The following is a 7659-nucleotide window of genomic DNA, read 5'->3' as shown; positions in this document are numbered from 1 at the left end:
CTGTGGTACATAGCCGATTAGTAGAGATAAGTTGATCATATTTAAGATTGAAGCATTAATTAGTCTGTTAATGTCTTTTTTCTTACCTGGTTCTTCCTGACCTTGTACTTTCTCCTCATGTTCCCCTCTTTCCTCTCTCTTTCTTTGGACTGACAATCATACACAAATAGATTGTATTCAATTAGATGAAAAAATTACATTAATATGAAAAAAAAAAATACTATTAAGATCACTAATAAAAAAGTCCTCTCTCAGTGTACTTTCAACCAAAAGGCAAATAACCAAACCACATGAACATCTAATAAAAGATATAAATATTGAAACACTGATCCAACATTATTCTTGATTGATGGATCATTTGATCTTATACTTTTCCCTGAATGTGGCTCCTTTTTTGGAAAAAAAACTTCCTTATATCCATTATGAACCTGGCTGTCTCTCTGTACACACACACACAGACAACAAGAGTTATAAGGTTAATGGGCATCCAGTCAGTTAGCTAGTTAACTGGGTCACAAATGCGACCAAATTGGTCGCACTCTAGAGCCCTGCTTTTATGTAAGTGGATTAGAGACATTAAAAATACATCAGTGCATCTCAGCTGACATCTCCAAGTATTAAAAATAATTCTGTTATTTTAAAATGGTTCATTATTAGTTTATTTATTTGTTATTTTTTAAATTATGTTTCATACACAAATGACTGTGATTCCTAAATAGTCAATGCAACACTCTAAAAATCAAGGCTACAAGTCCACACTTTAATCATACCTTGATAGCTCAATTTAAAATACATTATGGTAGTGGAAGACTGTTTGATTTACTTTTCTATCAGGAGAACTTCATAAGACCAACACCTCGCCCATTATACATGATTTGGTGGTGTTCTAGCCAAACTTTACTAATTTCCTCAACAAATTATTTGTACAAAATCTGTGCATTTGTGATATGATTAAGCACCCACTCAATGTTTTAGTTTCGTATTATCACTCATTGTACTCATGCTTCCTTGAATTATAACTCGACCTTGATTAAGAAATGCCACACCATAGGCAGGCCTTCCTCTGTCCTTCCTTTTGTTTGCCTTTAATAACTTAGACAAGACTGCATTGGAATGTCAGTACTCCCATAGGGAAAGAAGACCTTTTAACCTTTTGTCCCACTGACTAACAGCTGTACAGCATCAATCAATTATACAGTTGGTGCAATTTTTTTTTTTAATGTAAGACGTGAATTGGATTTTGAACATATTGGTGCTGGTTTAACTCACTGGGCCTAAGGCTAATGCAGAGATCTGGGTTCAAATCTACCCTGAGGGCTTTTACTCTTTCTCATGAGTAATGTGGAAGAAATAAGAAGGAAGCAGGTCTCTTTGCCTAGTCTTCAGTGGAATGTTAAGTATTTAGTTGTGTCCCTAATTGCTGCCAGTTTTTTCTGTAATATGTTTGGTATTTTCCCCGTTGTATGGGATCCATCTCATGTAAATACTGTAACATTTTCCAGTGGAAAATCTGGGACTAACTGGAATGAAACAAAATAAGCATGAGTGCCAAAATTAAACAAAAAGGCACCAGGGTAGGGCCATACCATTGGCTTGGAGCCTTCCTGAATTCTCTTCAATACAGTCACTTACTTGCATCAGTAACAATAACCAGAAAAACACTCCCAAACAAACAGAATACAAGAAGAGAGAGTAATTTTCATCTTATGCTTTTAAAAAAAAATTTCTTTTAGTAATTACTTCATGTCTGTTTGTTCTTGCATGGGGCGATCATGGCTCAAGAGTTGGGAGTTCGCCTTGTAATTAGAAGGTTGCCGGTTCGAGCCCCGGCTTGGACAGTCTTGGTCGTTGTGTCCTTGGGCAAGACACTTCACCCGTTGCCTACTAGTGGTGGTCAGAGGGCCCGGTGGCGCCAGTGTCCGGCAGCCTCGCCTCTGTCAGTGGCTGCAATGTAGCTTGCCATCACCAGTGTGTGAATGGGTGGATGACTGGATATGTAAAGCGCTTTGCGGTCTTTGCAAGACATGTTTTTTTTTTTAAACCCAGCAACATCTATCTTTATATTTTGAATTCTAATTTAAAAAATTTTCCATAAGTGACCCAGAATACACAAAAATGAAAATATTTAAACCGTTATGCTGTTGTAGCTACTACACATTTTGTAGATCTACTGAGGAAAATGGTGGTTTTAGGGAGGCTTGAAACTGTGAAACTGTATATGAAATGACTGTACATCGCGAACCTCGACTATCTTACCAGTATCTTGTGGGTGTGGATAATGCTGTTATCTACTTTGCTCTCACCTGTCGTGATCATGGTGAGCTGCAGGTACATATCCGCTGAGCTCCATGTTCTCCTGAGGGGAGTTGGCATCTTCTCACCTGCTCAATTCACCTGGGGCTAATCATTGGCAATCCATGGAAGGTATGACCAATGTCACCATCTCTTCCCTGCCAGTTTGTCAACTTACCTGTTTCTCTCGTCATGCCACTGTGCAACTCCTCAATGGATTCACACCACCACGGTCTCCTTCTCTGGAAGGATATCTTCTCGGCTCACCAGTTCGACCTTTACCTATCCTTCTCCCTCTAAGCCTCAAAACTCTGCCTGCCAAGTAAGCCACTCCCTTCCCATTAACCTTTCAATTCCTCCTGGATGAATTTCTTGTCCCTCACTAACTCCCATCTCCTCTGTTCAGTTTACCAACACTAGATGGTCACGCTACAAGTCTTCCCCTGTATTTGGGGCGATCGTGGCTCAAGAGTTGGGAGTTCGCCTTGTAATCGGAAGGTTGCCGGTTCGAGCCCCGGCTTGGACAGTCTCGGTCATTGTGTCCTTGGGCAAGACACTTCACCTGTTGCCTACTGGTGGTGGTCAGAGGGCCCGGTGGCGCCAGTGTCCGGCAGCCTCGCCTCTGTCAGTGCGCTCCAGGGTGGCTGTGGCTACAACGTAGCTTGCCATCACCAGTGTGTGAATGTGTGTGTGAGTGGGTGAATGACTGGATATGTAAAGCGCTTTGGGGTCCTTAGGGACCATAAAGGCGCTATATAAATACAGGCCATTTACCATTGATGCCCTCAGCACTTTAGATCACCATGTCACATTTAAAACCTTATTCATGGTCACGAATAAAACTTGTGATGGAATACAGATAGCTGGTGAAGAACTTTGTGGAGACAAAATAAATCACCTATATCTGAAGGTCAGCAAGACAAAACAGATGGTGGTTAACTTTCAGAGGAAAAATACTGTAACTAGGTTCGTCAACATCATGGATGAAGAGGTGGAAACAGTGGACAGCTACAGGTATTTGGGCGTTCACCTATATGACTTACTGGACTGGATGACCAACAGTGATGTTGTGTACAAGAAGGGGGTGAGCAGACTCTACTTTTTAAGAAAACTCAGTTCCTTTATTGTTTGCAGCAAGTTGAAGATTATTTACCAGCCTGTGGTAGCGAGGGCCATCTATTTTGCAGTTGTCTGCTGGTGAGGCAGCATCAGTGCCAGAGATGCCAGCATAGATCAAGACACTAATCTGCATGGCTGGAAGTATTATTGGTCAGAATTTGGAGTCATTTTATTCAGTGAGGTTCAGTGGTCACAAACTGCTCACCATGATGGACAGCCCATTTGCAGAGCTCCTTCTCCCTCAGGCTAATTCAACCTCACTGACATAAAGAATGCTTCAGGAAATCATTCCCACCATTCTCTATAAACCTGTATAATCAGGGCTCTAGAGTGCGACCAGTGGTGCGACTAAAAAAAAAATATTTGGTCGCACCGGTGCAACCAAATATTTTCGGGTAACAAAAAAAAAAAAGAAAAAATCTCTGCAACTCTCCGTGTGGTCAACAACAGACACACATTATGCCCCTATCGTGGACTAAACCAATCAGAGATAGTCAGGGGCGGGACATCTCTGATTGGCCGTGGTCCAGTTGAAAGTGCAGGTGGAAGAGAGAGGTGAGTAGCTTGAATAAAGCGATATCAATTCATTAATGGATTCCACACAAAGACGTAAACACAGAGCGACCCGACGCATCAGAATCAGCTTTGTCTTTCTCGGCTTTCTCACCCCACGGCCCGAACACGGACACGCTGTCGAAGCTTAGCGATTCTGATGCGTCGGGTCCGCGCTGTGTTTCCGTCTTTTTTGCGCTGATTCTGAGCTGCAGGTTTTGTCTCTCCAACCAAAATTCACCAAGCCAGCAGCAAAAGAAGCAGCAAACTGCGCTTCACATTTGATCAATGTCGTCATGAATGCCCTCTGACTTTTGCTATTTTGCTTCCACCACGATAAGAATCACACTTCATGCACAGCTCTCTCTCTCTCTCTGTACTTCAAGAACAGTTTCCCGTCTCAAATCTCTGTTTTCTGCATTATTCATTCGCTTATTACCCACCAGTCTACCGTTGTTTACAGCGCTGTCGGCCGCTGTCTTTTTCTTTTCTTTTTCCACTTAAATGACCTCGGACAAGAAAGCCTAATTTCTGCTGTTCAATACTGAAGAAATTTAAACTTCTTAAAATTATGCAAAATTGCAGAATATTGCAGAATATTTTTAAGGTTATCTGCTATAAAAAGCCAGACCAGGAAAATCTCCTTCATGTTTTTCTGTGTTTTATTCTCAATTACTTTGACACAAAGGCATCTGCTGTGATGTTCACAATTCTGATGAAGTCTCATGTGTATCAGTACTGATAAATGATCAGAATTATAATATTTCTGACTGTCTGAGGCTAAATTGAATCGAATCAGGACTTTGAGAACCGGAATCGAATGGATTATAGAAATCAGTGATGATACCCAGCCCTAGTGAGCAGCCTAGGCCTGACAGAAGTGGATGTAGCTGTGGGTAATAAGAAAAGATGAAAAGAACTATTGATAACTTTTGTGTTAAGTTAAGGCCTGATCCGTCTGAAATTCATAGCCAGCTCTGACACGGTGCCATCAATCTTTGAATGCTGACAAAACAGCAGTGTATCCAGAAAACACATTATATGCTGCAATAAATGCACTGCCCAAGTGTCCCCTCTCCCCACTGCCTTTCAGCAGCATGCAACAGCAAACAGGTCGTCAGAGGAGCCAAGATGATGATTAAGTTTAACATTTTCTACAATATTGACAAAGCAATTTAAGCACAAGTTTGTTAGTTAATAATTTAGAAATGAATATTGTCTGTATGGACTTCCCCCCAAAGAAAGTGCACATGTAAAACTGCGGTGTTAAGCAATGCGGTTGAAAAATTTGAGTGCGCCTAACTTTTGTGCCGGTACACCTAAATTTTTAAAGTTAGGCGTACCGGTGCGCCCATGTCAAAAAGTTAGTCTAGAGCCCTGATAATGACTCCTCATTATACTTGATGCATCTTTTTTATAGAATGCATATTCTCTCTTACACAATGTCAGTCTTAATTTCGGTCGGTGACCCAGTGTTTAATATTTTGATTTATTATATCTTTGAGTTCATTTATTATTTCTAGTCTCTCGGCTTCTATTCCTGTGCTATGTGTTCTCTTTCGTCTGTCTCCCCTTTTAGCTGTTTCCCCTTGTCAACCCCCGCGTCTCTATGTTATCCTGTTTATCTTTGCTGATCTGTGTCATACATTAATCCATTTTGTTTTGCTTCCTCCCTGTCTCGTCATGTCTATTATGTTCATCTGTGTCTCCCTCCTGTTGTGCATTTCCTTACCTTGTGTGTGTATATATAGTGTGTGCTTTTCTCTGCGCATTTCCAGATTGTCCATTTGTCATCCCCGGTGCTTCATCTGTGTACCTTTGCTCTTCATCACATGCTTATCCTCTCCTGTTCATCATCCACTGCTGTGCTACTTGTGTTTCCAAGTCCCCAGGTTTCTCAAGGTTTCAGGTTTCTACAGTGTGTTTTCCATGTATCTCAAATGCTTATGTTTAGCTGTCCCCAATTTAGGTTTTTTTTTTTTTTTCTCAATTCCCTTCACTTGTTGTTTTGTAGTGTTTTTCTTCATCCACAAACAAAGGCTCACCTTCAGTTAAACATCCACCCATCTCTCTGTTTGTCTGCGCTTGGGTCCATGTCTCTCATCTCCACACAGTTTGCCTGTGACAGTTTTCATGTTTTAGGTGAAACGGGAGATGGTCTTATTTGATAATAGATGTATTTCTTCACAAACCAGTGTTGTAAAACCTAAAAAAAATCACCTTCTTTGCTCTCTGAAACATTAATGAAGGATTAATGATTTATTAATCTCATTTGTTGTTAAGAAGTCAAAGTAAACAACATGGACAAACCAACAGTTGTTTGAAGAAAATGAAGCAGAACTTTTTTAGTTTGTGTGAATGAACTCAAGGAACACACTGTTAGCACAACATGCAAAGACAGCCTCTGTTTAGGGAAAAGAAGTATGTGACATGTCAAGTTTTAAGATCTAGTTATAGTAGGAATTATATTACAATACTTACAAAAGAGCTTGATAATGTCTGAAGTACACTGTTCCAAAAAATAGTAATGTCAAAGTATATTACTGTAATTTTTTACAGTTTTGTACTGTCTTCCTAGGATATCATTCAATTTACATAAGCAGACTGTGATCTTACATGTCAAAGGTAAAACAACATAACATCACTGTAAATATAGTAAAACACAATTTACTTGTTTTTTAAATATATTTTTTTGTACATATGCATATTTAGATCGTAAAAATACATCCAGAAACAGCTAGTTCTCTCCCATCATGCCTTGGGACATGTGCTGCTATTTAGATGTTCTTGTTTTATTGTTTATGGTTAGTTACTTTTAACTGTTATCTTGAATGTTGTGTTTGCGCTGTGGTGCAGAGTCACTGACAGTTGTTGTTAGTCACTCATGTACCTTGAGTGACTTCTGTTCTGCTGTTGTTGAACCTTGAGGCACATGGAAGCACCAGAAAGTGTTTAAATAAAAAGCTCCCCCTAACAGCTTGGGGTTGAATAACAAGCTCAATCTCTCTCTTTGAGCTTCTTAGTTAAGATTCCGTTGCATGCCATAATGTGCTAATTATATTTTTTTTAAAATAAATATAGAGGTAGGAATTGCAATTAATATAAATCTCAAAGTATTCACAACATTCCTGAACAGAAATAGGCCTCTGCACCTGGGGTGAGGGTGTGGCCATGAAAACAATGTGATATGCCATTGGATGTTGGGACACATAATAACATGACGCTAAGCATCGGCCAATGAATGTGAACTAACAACAACAAGGTCGCGGGTATGGCTGCGACCGTAGGAAAGAATTGTGCATTTTACAGTTTTGTTCTGTTCTTCTAGAATATCATTAAAGTTACGTAAATAGACTTTGACTTCACATTTCAAATGTAAATTAACGTCAAATCACTGTAATGTAATGAAACATAATTGTCATGATCATTAAATGTATCTGTCTGTACATATGCATATTTAGATTGTTAAAGTACATTCACAAATGTATCATGATTCCACAAATATCTGTCCGCTATTTGAAAGATTGAACTGTTGAATTCAAATGTAATGCTACGGTAAAGTATATAACATGATCCCTATAAGCTTGTGTTACATCACATAAGTATTATTATCATTGCTAGTTAGGGCGATCGTGGCTCAAGAGTTGGCCGTTCGCCTTGTGATCAGAAGGTTGCCGGTTCAAGCCCTGGCTCGAA

Source organism: Oreochromis aureus, linkage group 14 (assembly GCF_013358895.1).
Source record: "Oreochromis aureus strain Israel breed Guangdong linkage group 14, ZZ_aureus, whole genome shotgun sequence".
NCBI lineage: Eukaryota > Metazoa > Chordata > Actinopteri > Cichliformes > Cichlidae > Oreochromis > Oreochromis aureus.
Note: the sequence above shows the minus strand (reverse complement) of the source record.